Source organism: Rutidosis leptorrhynchoides, chromosome 7, assembly GCF_046630445.1.
Source record: "Rutidosis leptorrhynchoides isolate AG116_Rl617_1_P2 chromosome 7, CSIRO_AGI_Rlap_v1, whole genome shotgun sequence".
NCBI classification, from domain to species: domain Eukaryota; kingdom Viridiplantae; phylum Streptophyta; class Magnoliopsida; order Asterales; family Asteraceae; genus Rutidosis; species Rutidosis leptorrhynchoides.
The window spans coordinates 361,801,185-361,818,832 of record NC_092339.1 but is presented as its reverse complement, the minus strand read 5'-3'; the positions used below and the strand labels follow the sequence as shown (position 1 = coordinate 361,818,832).

The 17,648-nt window shown below is 35.0% G+C and overlaps 1 long non-coding RNA gene across 1 annotated transcript; it reads left to right on the top strand.

Moving 5' to 3' along the window:
• The first annotated feature begins 9,454 nt into the window (after nt 1-9,454).
• Nucleotides 9,455-10,702, top strand: LOC139857008 (uncharacterized). Its single transcript, XR_011762293.1, has 3 exons — nt 9,455-9,713; nt 10,286-10,428; nt 10,572-10,702. It is a non-coding gene; the product is annotated as an uncharacterized lncRNA (long non-coding RNA).
• Nucleotides 10,703-17,648: the final 6,946 nt, after the last annotated feature.

Sequence of the window (17,648 nt, the reverse complement as noted above, 5' to 3'; positions counted from 1 at the left end):
GGCCTTGTCCATTCGTGTTCTCCTGGTTCGGGCAATTTCTAATATTGTGGCCCGGTTTTCCACATTTATAACAAACTACATTGGCATAACTTGCTCCGACACTACTTGCTCCGCCATTACTCGTTCCGACACCATTTGTTCCTTTCGTTCTATTAACCCCTGGTCCGTAGACCTCACACTTTGCCGCGCTATGACCATTTCTTTTACACTTGTTGAAAAATTTGGTGCAGAACCCCGAGTGATACTTTTCACACCTTTGGCATAGCTGCTTCTGATTGTTGTTGTTGTTGCGGTTATTATTGTTGTTGGGATGATTGTTGTAGTTGCTGTTGTTGTTGTTGTTGTTGTTGTTGTTGGGCCGTTTGTTGTAGTTGCGATTGATGTTGCGATTGTTGGGATAATTGTTGCGATTATTGTTGTAATTGATGTTGTTGTTGTATTGGTGATTCTTATCACCGTTTTCCTCCCACTTTCTTTTGACTTGCTTCACATTGGCCTCTTCAGCAGTCTGTTCTTTAATTCTTTCTTCAATCTGGTTCACTAGTTTGTGAGCCATTCTACATGCTTGTTGTATGGAGGCGGGCTCGTGTGAACTTATATCTTCTTGGATTCTTTCCGGTAATCCTTTCACAAACGCGTCGATCTTCTCTTCCTCATCTTCGAATGCTCCCGGACACAATAGGCACAATTCTGTGAATCGTCTTTCGTACGTGGTAATATCAAATCCTTGGGTTCGTAACCCTCTAAGTTCTGTCTTAAGCTTATTGACCTCGGTTCTGGGACGGTACTTCTCGTTCATCAAGTGCTTGAATGCTGACCACGGTAGTGCGTACGCATCGTCTTGTCCCACTTGCTCTAGATAGGTATTCCACCATGTTAACGTAGAACCTGTGAAGGTATGCGTAGCGTACTTCACTTTGTCCTCTTCAGTACACTTACTTATGGCAAACACCGATTCGACCTTCTCGGTCCACCGTTTCAATCCGATCGGTCCTTCGGTTCCATCAAATTCCAAAGGTTTGCAGACAGTGAATTCTTTGTAGGTGCATCCTACACGATTTCCTGTACTGCTAGATCCAAGGTTATTGTTGGTATGTAGCGCAGCCTGTACTGCGGCTATGTTTGAAGCTAGAAAAGTACGGAATTCCTCTTCATTCATATTCACGGTGTGTCCAGTAGTCGGTGCCATTTCCTTCAAAATAGTCAAATGGAACAAGTTAATCATACAGAATATTAAGAGTAGTTAATAGTATTTCGTAGCATAATATGAACTCATTTATAAAAGCTTTTTCTTCATATTAGCGTTTTATAAGTTTAAATTCGGGTAGTACCTACCCGTTAAGTTCATACTTAGTAGCTAATATACAATTCAACTACTACAATTCTATATGAAAAACTGATTATAATAATATTTCACGTTCAAACTTTTACACAATATTTTACAAACTTACAATACCTCTTATTTTACATATAGCATGAAATATAGCACACAATAAATTTGATACAAGATGGTTGTGAAGATAATTCTAGCTAGTACACAAGTCGTTCAGCAAAGGCAATAAAGACACGTAATTCATACGTCCAGAAACAAGTCATGCATTCTGGTTTTACTAGGATTACTTCCCATCCTTGGTCTTGTGGAACGTAACCGTTATGGCCGTTGATAAGATAGCGTGTTGTAACGTCGTCAAAGGGACGAGGGTTACGTAATGTCCAACAGTCCCGTAACAATCTAAAAACCTCATTTCTTACCCCAATTACCGACTCCGTCACTTGTGGGAACGTTTTGTTTAATAGTTGTAGCCCGATGTTCTTGTTCTCACTTTGGTGAGAAGCGAACATTACTAATCCGTAAGCATGACATGCTTCTTTATGTTGCATGTTAGCCGCTTTTTCTAAATTACGAAGTCCAATATTCGGATATATTGAGTCAAAATAATTTCTTAACCCATTGCGTAAAATAGCATTTGGGTTCCCCGCAATATATGCGTCAAAGTAAACACATCGTAACTTATGGATTTCCCAATGTGATATCCCCCATCTTTCGAACGAAAGCCTTTTATAAACCAAGGCATTCTTGGAACGTTCTTCGAATGTCTTACAAACTGATCTCGCCTTAAATAGTTGTGCCGAAGAATTCTGACCGACTCTAGACAAGATTTCATCAATCATGTCTCCGGGTAGGTCTCTTAAAATATTGGGTTGTCTATCCATTTTGTGTTTTCATACTGTAAAATAGACAAGAGTTAGATTCATAAAAAAAAATACTTATTAGTACAAGCAATTTTTACATATATCATAAAGCATAAGCACACTATATTACATATATTACACCACACGAATACAACTATCTTATTCCGGCTCGCTTGTTTCTTCTTCTTCGGTTTTGGTTCGTTTTGCCAAGTTTCTAGGGATATATGATGTTCCCCTAATACGAGCCGTCGTTTTCCACATTGGTTTAGAAAAACCTGATGGTTTAGAGGTTCCCGGGTCATTGTTACAACTTAAGGACTTCGGGGGTTGACGATACATATAAAGTTCATCGGGGTTGGAATTAGATTTCTCTATTTTTATGCCCTTTCCCTTATTATTTTCTTTTGCCTTTTTAAATTCAGTTGGGGTAATTTCTATAACATCATCGGAATTCTCGTCGGAATCCGGTTCATCGGAGAATTGGTAATCCTCCCAATATTTTGCTTCCTTGGCGAAAACACCATTGACCATAATTAACCTTGGTCGGTTGGTTGAGGATTTTCTTTTACTTAACCGTTTTATTATTTCCCCCACCGGTTCTATTTCTTCATCCGGTTCCGATTCTTCTTCCGGTTCCGATTCTTCTTCCGGTTCCGACTCTTCTTCCGGTTCCTCTTCGGGAACTTGTGAATCAGTCCACGAATCATTCCAATTTACATTTGACTCTTCATTATTATTAGGTGAGTCAATGGAACTTGTTCTAGAGGTAGACATCTATCACATAATATCAAACGCGTTAAGAGATTAATATATCACATAATATTCACATGTTAAAAATATATAGTTTCCAACAAAATTTGTTAAGCAATCATTTTTCAAGTAAACACGGTCGAAGTCCAGACTCACTAATGCATCCTAACAAACTCGATAAGACACACTAATGCAAAATTCTGGTTCTCTAAGACCAACGCTCGGATACCAACTGAAATGTCCCGTTCTTATTGATTAAAAACGTTCCATATTAATTGATTTCGTTGCGAGGTTTTGACCTCTATATGAGATGTTTTTCAAAGACTGCATTCATTTTAAAACAAACCATAACCTTTATTTCATCAATAAAGGTTTAAAAAGCTTTACGTAGATTATCAAATAATGATAATCTAAAATATCCTGTTTACACACGACCATTACATAATGGTTTACAATACAAATATGTTACAACAAAAATAAGTTTCTTGAATGCAGTTTTTACACAATATCATACAAGCATGGACTCCAAATCTCGTCCTTATTTAAGTATGCGACAGCGGAAGCTCTTAATAATCACCTGAGAATAAACATGCTTAAAACGTCAACAAAAATGTTGGTGAGTTATAGGTTTAACCTATATATATCAAATCATAATAATAGACCACAAGATTTCATATTTCAATACACATCCCATACATAGAGATAAAAATCATTCATATGGTGAACACCTGGTAACCGACATTAACAAGATGCATATATAAGAATATCCCCATCATTCCGGGACACCCTTCGGATATGATATAAATTTCGAAGTACTAAAGCATCCGGTACTTTGGATGGGGTTTGTTAGGCCCAATAGATCTATCTTTAGGATTCGCGTCAATTAGGGTGTCTGTTCCCTAATTCTTAGATTACCAGACTTAATAAAAAGGGGCATATTCGATTTCAATAATTCAACCATAGAATGTAGTTTCACGTACTTGTGTCTATTTTGTAAATCATTTATAAAACCTGCATGTATTCTCATCCCAAAATATTAGATTTTAAAAGTGACCTACAACTAGTTGTCCACAGTTAGATGTACAGAAATAAATCGATAAATATTAGCTTGAATCGATCCACGACCCAGTGTATACGTATCTCAGTATTGATCACAACTCAAACTATATATATTTTGGAATCAACCTCAACCCTGTATAGCTAACTCCAACATTCACATATAGAGTGTTTATGGTTGTTCCGAAATATATATAGATGTGTCTACATGATAGGTCGAAACATTGTATACGTGTTTATGGTATCTCAAGATTACATAATATACAATACAAGTTGATTAAGTTATGGTTGGAATAGATTTGTTACCAATTTTCACGTAGCTAAAATGAGAAAAATTATACAATCTTGTTTTACCCATAACTTCTTCATTTTAAATCCGTTTTCAGTGAATCAAATTGCTATGGTTTCATATTGAACTCTATTTTATGAATCTAAACAGAAAAAGTATAGGTTTATAGTCTGAAAAATAAGTTACAAGTCGTTTTTGTAAAGGTAGTCATTTCAGTCGAAAGAACGACGTCTAGATGACCATTTTAGAAAACATACTTCCACTTTGAGTTTAACCATAATTTTTGGATATAGTTTCATGTTCATAATAAAAATCATTTTCTCAGAATAACAACTTTTAAATCAAAGTTTATCATAGTTTTTAATTAACTAACCCAAAACAGCCCGCGGTGTTACTACGACGGCGTAAATCCGGTGTTTTTCGTGTTTCCAGGTTTTAAATCATTAAGTTAGCATATCATATAGATATAGAACATGTGTTTAGTTGATTTTAAAAATCAAGTTAGAAGGATTAACTTTTGTTTGCAAACAAGTTTAGAATTAACTAAACTATGTTCTAGTGATTACAAGTTTAAACCTTCGAATAAGATAGCTTTATATGTATGAATCGAATGATGTTATGAACATCATTACTACCTTAAGTTCCTTGGATAAACCTACTGGAAAACAGAAAAATGGATCTAGCTTCAACGGATCCTTGGATGGCTCGAAGTTCTTGAAGCAGAATCATGACACGAAAACAAGTTCAAGTAAGATCATCACTTGAAATAAGATTGTTATAGTTATAGAAATTGAACCAAAGTTTGAATATGATTATTACCTTGTATTAGAATGATAACCTACTGTAAGAAACAAAGATTTCTTGAGGTTGGATGATCACCTTACAAGATTGGAAGTGAGCTAGCAAACTTGAAAGTATTCTTGATTTTATGTAACTAGAACTTGTAGAATATATGAAGAACACTTAGAACTTGAAGATAGAACTTGAGAGAGATCAATTAGATGAAGAAAATTGAAGAATGAAAGTTTTTGTAGGTGTTTTTGGTCGTTGGTGTATGGATTAGATATAAAGGATATGTAATTTTGTTTTCATGTAAATAAGTCATGAATGATTACTCATATTTTTGTAATTTTATGAGATATTTCATGCTAGTTGCCAAATGATGGTTCCAACATGTGTTAGGTGACTCACATGGGCTGATAAGAGCTGATCATTGGAGTGTATATACCAATAGTACATACATCTAAAAGCTGTGTATTGTACGAGTACGAATACGGGTGCATACGAGTAGAATTGTTGATGAAACTGAACGAGGATGTAATTGTAAGCATTTTTGTTAAGTAGAAGTATTTTGATAAGTGTATTGAAGTCTTTCAAAAGTGTATAAATACATATTAAAACACTACATGTATATACATTTTAACTGAGTCGTTAAGTCATCGTTAGTCGTTACATGTAAGTGTTGTTTTGAAACCTTTAGGTTAACGATCTTGTTAAATGTTGTTAACCCAATGTTTATAACATCAAATGGGATTTTAAATTATTATATTATCATGATATTATCATGTATGAATATCTCTTAATATGATATATATACATTAAATGTCTTTACAATGATAATCGTTACATATATGTCTCGTTTAAAAATCATTAAGTTAGTAGTCTTATTTTTACATATGTAGTTCATTGTTAATATACTTAATGATATGTTTACTTATCATAGTATCATGTTAACTATATATATATATATATATCCATATATATGTCATCATATAGTTTTTACACGTTTTAACGTTCGTGAATCACCGGTCAACTTGGGTTGTCAATTGTCTATATGAAACATATTTCAATTAATCAAGTTTTAACAAGTTTGATTGCTTAACATGTTGAAAACATTTAATCATGTAAATATCAATCTCAATTAATATATATAAACATGGAAAAGTTCGGGTCACTACAATTGTTGTCTTGCTGTTAAGGACCTGCTGTATTAGTTATTCGCTGCATTACTAGAGATGTCTCATTCATGGAACTTTTCTGTTGCATTCGTAGTTTATGTTAATTTCAAACAATGGCTTTGTAACGACCTTAGGGTCAAATAATTATGTTTATTCTCCTATTCGTAGGATGCGCGCTATCTTTTGTAAAACGTTATCTTTTTATGAATACAAATCGGTTTTCAAACAGCATATAGTGTTTGACCATGTAATGATCCTGTTGATTGATGATCCGTACACGATGGTTTTGTACGGGGCGTCACATATACAATCGACATTCTCCTTCCCTCCCTCCCTCCCCTTGTTTGGCCGTCGATCACCCCACAACCACCATCACCTTCAAAACTCAAAATTAGATTAAATCATCTACACAAACGTTGTTCCTTGCATCATCCTCTATGCGATAGTACTTGCAATTTGTGATTCTAAGGTATAATTGAAAACCATAATCTTTATTAGATCAGTTTTTACTCAATATCATAGTGTAATCATGTCTAGTGCTCAATTAAATGTGTTTTGAGTTGTCGTTAGTCGTTAATTTGCTCGATTGTTGTCGTTTGCATGTATCACGAATTTGTATGTTATGAATCTAGTCAAATTGGTTTATGAAATGATCTTGTATTGTATCTAGATGAATAGATCTCGAAAAATTCATGAGTTTGGACTTTGATTTCGCTTGATTTCGTTATTGTATGCTCAAGATATGCTAGATTGAAGTTTTGATTAGGTTTTGCTTGTATTACGAATTTTCTGGGTTGTGTGCTTTGTGATTTAGCTATTGAATTGTGTACCACTGTAATCCTTGTGAAAGTTCATACATGTTGGAGTTAAGATTTACGTCAAAAGCTTTTGTAATGCTCTTGGTGTGTCAAAACAAAAATTTGTGCTTTATAGTGTGCTGAAATTGTTTTCGAATGCAAACGAAATGACCTAGAGTGAACTAGAAATTGATTGAGACTTTGACCTTCTGGAATATGATAGTTTATATGTTCCTAAGTATATCTCATTTGCATGCTAACTTCTGAAACGTGATTTTCCATGAGTTATAAGCTTGACCAAATGATATGTCTGTTTGTTGACTAAAACTGAAAGGTCTGTAAAGATAGGCTAATCTGTACAAATTGGCTAAATAAATGTCTTTGATTATTTTATCACTGAAACTTTGGAGTGTTTTGAGTCATCTCCAATTGGCCGTTCGTCAAAAGCTATTTTCAATATTAAATGAGAAATGTTCTAAAAATGTTGCACATGCTGAAACTGATTGGTAAACTGTAATTAAACCCTTTCTGAAACCCGACTTGTAGACATCGTATGAGGTCCGGGTTAGACTTTTTGGAATTGGTTTTGAGTCTAGTTGTGATCTGGAGTTTGCCATATTTTCATGAATTATTTGCTAAGAGTTATACTAGTTGCTTCTATGATGTGCGTATTTTCAAGAACATGCGATAAACTACAAACGTGCAAATTGTTGAACTATAAGCTGTAACACGTTACTTGACTTAGGAATGACATATTGACCATGATTGCATGACCTACTAATATGTTTGACTTTAGTTGACCACTTTGACCGAGTTGACTTTTGGTTTGACTTTGGTTGACTTTTGTTGACTTGCTTAGACTAGTTGACTTTTACTTGCATGTTGAGTCAGTCTGAGCATTAGGACTATGCATACAATATGGGTTGACATAGTATGACCTATGTGTATACTTAAGATGACCTATTTGACTAGGTTGCGTTGTTCGATCGAGATTGTTCGACTACTGTACGGTTTACTAAGAGATTTCAGTGCTTTTGCTAAGGTGAGTCTACAGTCCCTACTACATTTTTCAGGGATGAGATAACATGTTTTTTACAAATGTTTTACATATTAGGCACAAGTAACTTAAACGATATACATATGAGTTCAGATCAGAAATCTCTTAGCTTCATTATGTTAATTACTTTTAGTAAGCTCGACTTATATGGACGGTACCGTTAGGTTTGACAAACCTCGCATCAACCTATGAGGTGCTTATTCTGTTGTAACTTGTACACTTGATCGGTGTATGCTTAGAAAGGGTAAAAGGAAGACGCGTAACGCTTTAGCTATCCGTAGGGTTAAAGCTTTATAATCAAGTGCTCATGCTTATGTATAAATTTTACGATGTTTTTCAGAAATCTTGTGGCCTAACTTACGAAATGCTTTACTAAACCTAACATTTTTCGTTGACGTTTTGCATGTTTTTATCTCAGGCCCATACAGGTATTGCTTCCGCATTGCTGAAGTTATCTTGCTTGTTTGCTGCTAGAACTGGAATGATGTCCAGCATACTTTGTCATTTTTGTTTCAAGAACATATATTCGCATTGAAAACCGTTGTTTCAAATTATGTTTTGAGTTACTTATATTGGTCATTTATATCAACAACTTTTTAGAATGATTTCTTTAATAAATGACTTTGCTTTGAAATTTAATGTGAATACTTTTTCGGAAACTATACTTTTTCGGAAACGTCACATATAGAGGGTGTGACCGTTAAACTGTGGGATCGGAGTTAATACACCGTTAGTGGATTCTGACGGGGTATTACAGCTTCGGGATCAAGTGGTTTTACGGGTTCAAACAAACGTATGTGGCAAGCAAGTTCATTGGTCGTTTTGTACACCATTTAGCAAAATCGGAATAAAATGCTTTTTCGTAATCAAAAAAGGCCGGTACCAATTGTTTTCCAAGAGATACAATCCCGGAGCTTTGAATGGATAAATGCTCGTTTGAGAAAAGGAAACATCGATTGGTTTCAATGGATTTCAAACCCGAATCTAGCAATTGACCCGGGTTGAAAATTTAGATAGCTATTTCGTGTTTTCGATGTAATTTTAGCTAGTGTACCATCTCGTTTGCCCATGTTGTTTTCATTTTATGTTCTTAGCCTTCGACTTGGAGGCTCTATGTATATTGTGTTTTTCTAATAAAATCATTTGTCTGCTTTTCAAAAAAAAAAATAAGAAGTTAAATTAAAAGTAATATCATATATATTATAAAATATAAAAATAAATTCTATGAAATCATTACTTAATAAATAAATAAATTAGATTTAATAGTAATCAAAAGATTAAGTTAACACGGATGGGGATGTATATAACAATGTTTTATTTTATTATAAGGTAATACTAGTACCTTAAACTTAAGTTAGCTTCGTCGGATCCCAAAAGGAGAGAATGTCCGGGTAAAAAGAAATCGGATTGCAACAGTGTTATAGCCAATAGGATCGGAGAACATTTTCCTTTTGCAGATCTGATTTGTCTTTGCACAAACAGAGGTTAATCTTGTCGTATTGAGATGGATGGCAGCACATATTTCACTTGCTGCTACTCAAAAGTCTCTCAAGCCAACCCAGGAAGGGAAAGTCTCAATCCCAGGAAACAAAAGTCTCTCAAACCCAACCCAGGTGTAGTATTTGCAAATTTTACCTATTTTTTTCATTTCAAATTTTTGTTGGAGGTAAGTGATTTAGTAATTTATTACTCGTATGTAAATAATACTAAATACTAATACTGTATGCGATTGATTGATTATATACTGTAAATCATTTTTGGCATGTGTTTTGTGTTAATGTTAAAAAAAAAAAAAAAAAAAAAAAAAAGGTGTTTTTGCTCTTGGGTAGTTGAAAAAATATGATTTTTAACAAAAAAAAAAAATGATATTTTTTTACTTTATTTTTCATTTTTTTCTTTTAATAATTACAAACCCTAAAAAAAAAATATTTTTTTTATTGTTTAGGATTTATGTGATTTAATTTGAAGTATTGAAGTTTGTGTTGATTATACTGTAGTAGTTATATTTGATTCGATTAGGGTGTCATTTTATGTTCTTGTTTATTTCCTTAAATCAATCTATATTTGGGAGCTAGTTTATGACTTGTGGTTCCAACAATAGTTAGTGTATATATATTTTATATTTTATATTTATTTATATTATGGATGGATGGATTGATTGATATTGTGTTTATAAATTTCCCAGGTTGACTTCAAGTGGAAATGGGAAAGGAAACATATGAGGCAGTCCCTCTTGAAAATATTAAAGTAGGCTCTTTTTACAAATTGAATACGAAAAATTTGCCAGAAAGGACTCCTCAACAGCTAAAGTCTTTAAAAGTTGCCAAGGTAATCACAATAATTTGTATTTTAGTATTGATCTGATAGTGAAATAAGCTAGGTTCGTTTTTGACTTTCTTTGTTTTGTATGTATGTATGTATGTAAATATAATAATAGAGCCAAATCCTTTGATTTGATGATGTTTTCTCAGGTTACTGAGAAGACGGTTGATACTGTTGGAATTGAGTATATGACCAATGGAGGTCGGAAGTTATATTTGATGGGTAATCTGCTGGCAAAGAGAGTACTGTGCAGAATTTCATTTGAGGAGGAGGAGGAGGACTGTATTCAGTTAATTAGTTGTAATCAAACTTATAATTATTACTTCAATTTACATCCTTTATGGAAATAGAATTAACTTAATTTTATATACTGTAATTGATGATTTGCTCACTGTGTTTGTCTTTGTGTTTATGACTACTCCAGAGTCAAAATATATATTGATAGGAAATGGGAATGGTTTTCGATAACCCTGATGGATGCATACACATTTAATAAATCAATATGCCTTTATAAACGGTTTTGGATACTCCTAATGGTTGTTGCATTATTATGTATTCTAATAATAGTACTTATTTTTTTATTTTTTTATTTTCAGGATGCACATACCCAAGCTTTAGCTGCTGCTGCTGAAATTGTAATTACAGGGTTTATAAAAAAAAAAAAAAAAGGACTTTTTACATGTAGTCAACATAAATTAACAGCAAGAAATCATGTATGGTAAAACTAAGAAATCCTATATGGGTCATGGTTTATCATGAGTCAAACTGGGTCATGGTTTATCATGGGTCATGGACAAGAAATCCTATATGGTAAAACTAAGGCTGTAGACATTTGACCTTCCAATTTCCATGTTGCTCAATATATCTCTGTACATACAAATTGGAAATTAATTATTAATTAGACGATTAAAAGAGAAATTGTAATTACAGGGTTTATAAAAAAAAAAAAGGACTTTTTACATATATGTATGTATATCGATATATAGATGTTACCTGAAGGGTATTGATTGTTGTTGTTAAAGGTAATTGTGAAACTGGTGATGATCAGACATAGCCATGAATCTGTTAAAGGTAGTAAAAATAAAAAAATAAAAAAGGTGTGGGTTTTAATGAATCTGTGATGATGAGATACCAATCTCTAAACAATATAACCATTATGTCAGAAGTCATATATAAAAAGGGAGTTGATCCGTACACCACCTTATTTTTGTCATACACCACCAAAACAATTATTTAGACAGTTTTACCCTTCCTTTGAGAAGGTAAGGGGAGTTGGTGGTGAACAAAAGGAAGGGTAAAAATGTCCAAAAAATTTATTTAGTGGTGTATGGCAAAATAGAGGTGGTGTACGGATCACCTCCCATATAAAAATGGTATAACATATAAATTAAAGGATGTAGTATTTACTACTACCACACGTTAAGCAACAATTATGGATGGTCAACAATACATTTAATATCATATATTTCACAGCTATTGTTTAGGTCCATATTTAGAATTTATTCTATGTATATTTGGTAGTCCAGTAATATCCTCCCTGATAAGGATCAAAGGACCCGTTGGAAGACAAACACTCTTCACAACAAATATTAAAACACCAACGTGCTTTAATCAATAGATTTACTCACGTAATTAGAATTGTACGCAAGAAACTAGAACAATTAATATTATTATTTTCAATAAGAGGAAGATAGATCGATGGCTACACTTATGCGGAGTATATTTAAAATAAATGATAACACACCGTAACCGACTACGACTCTAAACCTACACCAACTCTAATTATGTAAACAAATAATACTCCGTATAAACCAATAGATAAATAACATAAATAAATTCTATGACTTCCTTTGCCTCCAAGTAAGCAACAAGTTAATCCGTTCCACATTAATCTTCCCCACTTGAAAAGAACTCGCCCTCGAGTTCCAACTCGAATAGAACGATATACCCGAATCAAAGACAAACCAATCAATGATGACTCGGTGAACAGTGTAACTCAAATAAAATGATATGCCCGGGTTAAATGCAAACGCACCAATGACAAATTCATCATCGTCATTCCAAATAAGTTCGTGACAACCTCTTGACAAAGTATTATGCTCTAAAACCCTTTGACCATTCTCCCCTTCTTGAAAAGAACTCGACCTCGAGTTCTCAATTCCCGGTTTAGACACACACAAATCCCCTTTATTAATCCTCTTGCTTGAATTTATGGAGTTATTCAAAAAAACATATGATATTTTCTTGCCTCCATCATCTTTTGAAACCGCTACAACCTCACATTTATCAAAAATAACTTTAGAACTCGCGGCTACTTTACATATGAAAAAATTCTCCTTTTCTAAACCAAAGCCCAACAAGTCAGAATCCTGTGTTGCAGATTCTTTACCTTCTTTAACACTAATAACGACTTCATCACTCTCCATTTCCTCGATATTACTTCCGTTTTCTAGACACGAGGACATACTTTCTACCTTCACCTGACTCGCTTCTTCAACAATTTTATCACGATTCTCCATACGATATGATTCTAATTTTCTCAACCTCGCTATTAAACTTTTCATCGAATCAAAGAACTCTTCCGTATCAAGATTCTCCATAACAGGATGACTCTGCTGGTAGAGTTGTGGTTGATAGTAGGGTTGATGGTAAGGTTGTGGTTGATAGCAGGGTTGATGGTAAAGTTGTGGTTGATAGTAGACAGGGCGTTGGTGGTATTGTGATAGTTCATATTGATGATATTGTTATGACTCGATACAAGGTTGTACACCATAATTGGCTCTTCGATTTTCTTCTTCAATCCATCGTTGTTTTGCACGCTCGTTAGATTTGTTAACTATATCTAGCGTTTTCTTGAGTCTTTTGAGGGCGATAGTGAGATCAGGATTTTGATTACCTTTATCGTCGGCCATAGAAACAAGAAAAAAAAATTGTTTTTTTTTTATGAAAAGTGATTTCCTGACGTGTTTTCTGACGATGAATAGTATTCTGAATCGTTTTCGGATGATGAACAGTGATTTCGGAGTGAACAGTAACGACAATTTTTTTTTTTAGATATCAAAACTCAAACGTGGGAGAGACCCAACTAATCAGAATTAAGATATGGTGGATAGATTATCAAAAATTCAAACGTGGGAGAAACCCAACTAATTGAAATTATGATAGATTGGATCGATTGCTCTGAATACCAATTGATAAGGATCAAAGGACCCGTTGGAAGACAAACGCTCTTCACAACAAATATTAAAACACCAACGTGCTTTAATCAAAAGATTTACTCACGTAATTAGAATTGTACGCAAGAAACTAGAACAATTAATATTATTATTTTCAATAAGAGGAAGATAGATCGATGGCTACACTTATGCGGAGTATATTTAAAATAAATGATAACACACCGTAACCGACTACGACTCTAAACCTACACCAACTCTAATTAAGTAAACAAATAATACTCCGTATAAACCAATAGATAAATAACATAAATAAATTCTATGACTTCCTTTGCCTCCAAGTAAGCAACGAGTTAATCCGTTCCACATCACTCCCTGTATCATTGAAAGGGAGTTTGTTATGACAATTTACCTAACGCACCCACCCCAGCGGAAGCCAGGATATAATTGTTTGAGACAAACTTGAGAGAAATAATATAATGCAATATAAAGTAACTGATAACACGACGATTTAACGTGGTTCGGCAAAACCCTGCCTACGTCTACCCCAAGAGTCTCCTTTATTCTTATAATATAAAAGAACCTAGTACAAGAAAAAGTACACTATGAGTTAACCCAAGCCCCTTAGATTTAGGATAAAATCTAAGTTTCCCGTACACACTTTTACACTTCTTACAAGAATAAAACTCTAAGACCTCAAAAACAAACACACTCCGTTGAAACACTATCAACTATGTTTTATCATTTGTGATACTTGATCCTTACTTGGATCACTTGATCCCACTATTGAATGATCTTCTCATCTCTGCATGCTATGTATTTATAGATCAACATATATACATGTGAAAACTATATGTGAAACCAATAACCAACTTGACATGTGAAGATGCAAACTACAATTCAAACTTTTCCTTTGACTTCAACAAAATTAGGCAAGCATGTGAAAGCATATAATAGTCATAGCCACTTGTTTAGCATGCAAACTTCAATTCCAATTTGACAACTTAAATGTTTGTCAAATACTTGGACTTTTTCCAACAGAGTTAATGTTGTATGTATATATAAACATCATCGTGTAGAGCAATGTATATACAAGAAATTCCTATCATTGGCCCTTATCATTATATGATATTAGAGCTGTAAAATCGACTTCAACTGGTCGTAATCACCATTGTCATCATGGGCAGCAACTCGTCCCTACTCACTTATCCACAAAACTCACCCAATCCAACTTTATTGTATGGCGGCGACAACTTTTTTCAACGCTGATTGGTTTCGATCTCTTAGGCTTTGTAGATGGTTCCACCAAACCTCCATCACAAACTATTGAAAACAAGCCAAACCCATCCTATTCCAAATGGTACAGGCAAGATCAAGTTATTCTTAATGCGGTGTTAGGCAGTTGCTCCGCAACAATCCAAACCCATATCGCATCTCTAGATACTTCTAAGCAAGCATGGGATCGGCTGTCAACTCTCTATGACAACAAATCTCGCACGAGAATAATATCGCTCAAACAACGACTCATTGAGAACACCTCTGAAGATAAAACTGTTGCTATTTGTCTTCAAGAAATGTGCGGGATTGCAGATGTACTAGCCTTGGTCGACTCTCCTATGGATGAAGATGATCTGGTACTTCATATCCTTCATCGACTCGGCAACGATTTTAAAGAAATATGTGCCGCAGTTCATGCTCGTGAAAAACCTATCTCATTCGGTGAACTTCACTACAAGCTCGTTGACTATGAAACACAACAAAAGAACTCCACCAAACCTATTATACCAATAATACCTACATTGAACTACACGCAACGTGGTAATCGTACAAGTCGACCAAACAATAGTGGTCGAAAGCCAAAAACTCATGAGTATAATTGAAATTCAAATTCATTTCGAACCACCTGGCATCCTAAAAGCAATCCCTCACCACCATACAATAAAGATGCAACATGTACTTACTGCTCACGTGATGGACACTTCGCCAAAGATTGTCGTACCTTAGCCAAATTCCTACGTGAAAATGGCATCTCACCAAGTATCAACTACACGAACGCGACTCACAACAACTCTCCTCAATGGATGTTTGACACCGGTGCCTCACACCATGTCACCTCTGATCCAAGCAACCTACAATCTTTTACCGAATATGGTGGTCCATAGGAAATTGTCCTAGGAGACGGCACATGTTTACAAATTACTCACCTTGGACAAATTTCATTTAAAAATCCATCTCACATTTTAAAACTAATTGTTATTTTATGTGTTCCTAAGTGCAAAATAAATCTCATTTCTGTTGCCAAATTCGCAAGATCTAACAAAGTTTCGTTGGAATTTGTTCCTTATTTTTTTCTTGTGAAGGCGCCACTTCTTCAAGGGGAAGCCGCAATGATCTGCACTATTTAACCAGTCCGAGATCGCCTAAAAAAACCTAATTTCCATCAGTGACAACACCAAATGGCATCTCCGGCTAGGCCATCCATCATCTTGCACTTTATCCTTTATTATTAAGTCTGCAAATCTGCTATGTAACTCGAGTTCTAGCTCTCATTGTAATTCATATTTTTGCAATAAAAGTCATAAGTTACCATTTGCGGAATCATCTCTTACTAGCACTCATCCCTTAGAACTTGTTTATTCCGATGCTTGGGGCCTTACGAGTGCTTCACATGATCAAAACCGATACTATGTAACATTTGTTGATCATTATTCAAGGTATATATGGCTGTACAGCCTGTACCCTATCACAAGAAAGACTGATGTCGCAAACATTTTTCCTCAGTTTAAGAGGCTAGCTGAAAATTATCTTCAACATCCTATATGATCACTGTACACCGATAATGGAGGCGAATACACGGTGCTTGCATCCTATTTAAACACCCATGGCATCTCGCATTTCACTACACAGCCTCACACTCCCACACACAACGGCATTGCTGAACGTACACATCGAAATCTTCTGTCCACAACCCTTTTGCTACTTCAACATGCCGGGCTTCCAACAAATTTTTGGTCACATGCCGTTACCACCGCAACTTACCTTATTAACCGTCTTCCCACACCCACTCTCAACAACCGCTCACCACTAGAAATACTCTTCAAACGAAAACCAAACTACAACAGACTCAAAGTCTTCGGGTGTCTATGTTACCCGTGGTTACGCCGATACACCACCTCAAAATTACAATCCAAATCCACCCCTTGCGTATTCTTAGGATATTCCACATCTCAATCGGCATACAAATGATATGATCCAAAGTCACACAAGCTATACATCTCCCGACATGTTCAATTCATTGAGACGTAACTTCCTTTAAAACAACCCAATATATACTACTCTAAACTACCTGGCTTGGTTACCTCTGACCCAGCTGAATGCATCACTTTAAACACAAGTGATGACACCTCTAATTGCAACACCACACCTCTTTTTAATCCATTGTCCAACACATCTCCCATCATCACAAATACACCACCTACTAACACTTCAACTTCTAACAATTATAATCCAAATCCCACTTTGTCCACTGATCATATACAACCAACAACTACTACACCTATCTCATCACCATTGACACCACCATCCAACCCATCTACAAATAATCAAACGTCAACCTCTACACCCACACCACCATCCAACCCATCTACAAATAACCAAACACTAACCTCTACACCCACACCATCTCCACCACCTGCACCTCAACCTTCCGATACACAGTGCAACACTCAACAACGCACCAAAAAACCCAAGATATTTCGGTCCTTCGTACATCAACCAAGTAACGGCTCATCCCATCCCTACGGCAATCGAACCTACATGCTTTACTCAAGCCATTAAACAAACCGAATGGATAAACCAATGTTTAATGAGTTCAATGCCCTCATTAGCAACAACACATGGGAACTTGTTCCACATAACTCATTGAACTTAGTGGGTAACAAATGGATATTTCGTGTTAAGCGTTTTCCTGATGGAACCATTCAGAAATATAAAGCCAGATTAGTAGCTAAGGGATTCTACCAACGTCCAGGAATCGATTACAAGGACACATTC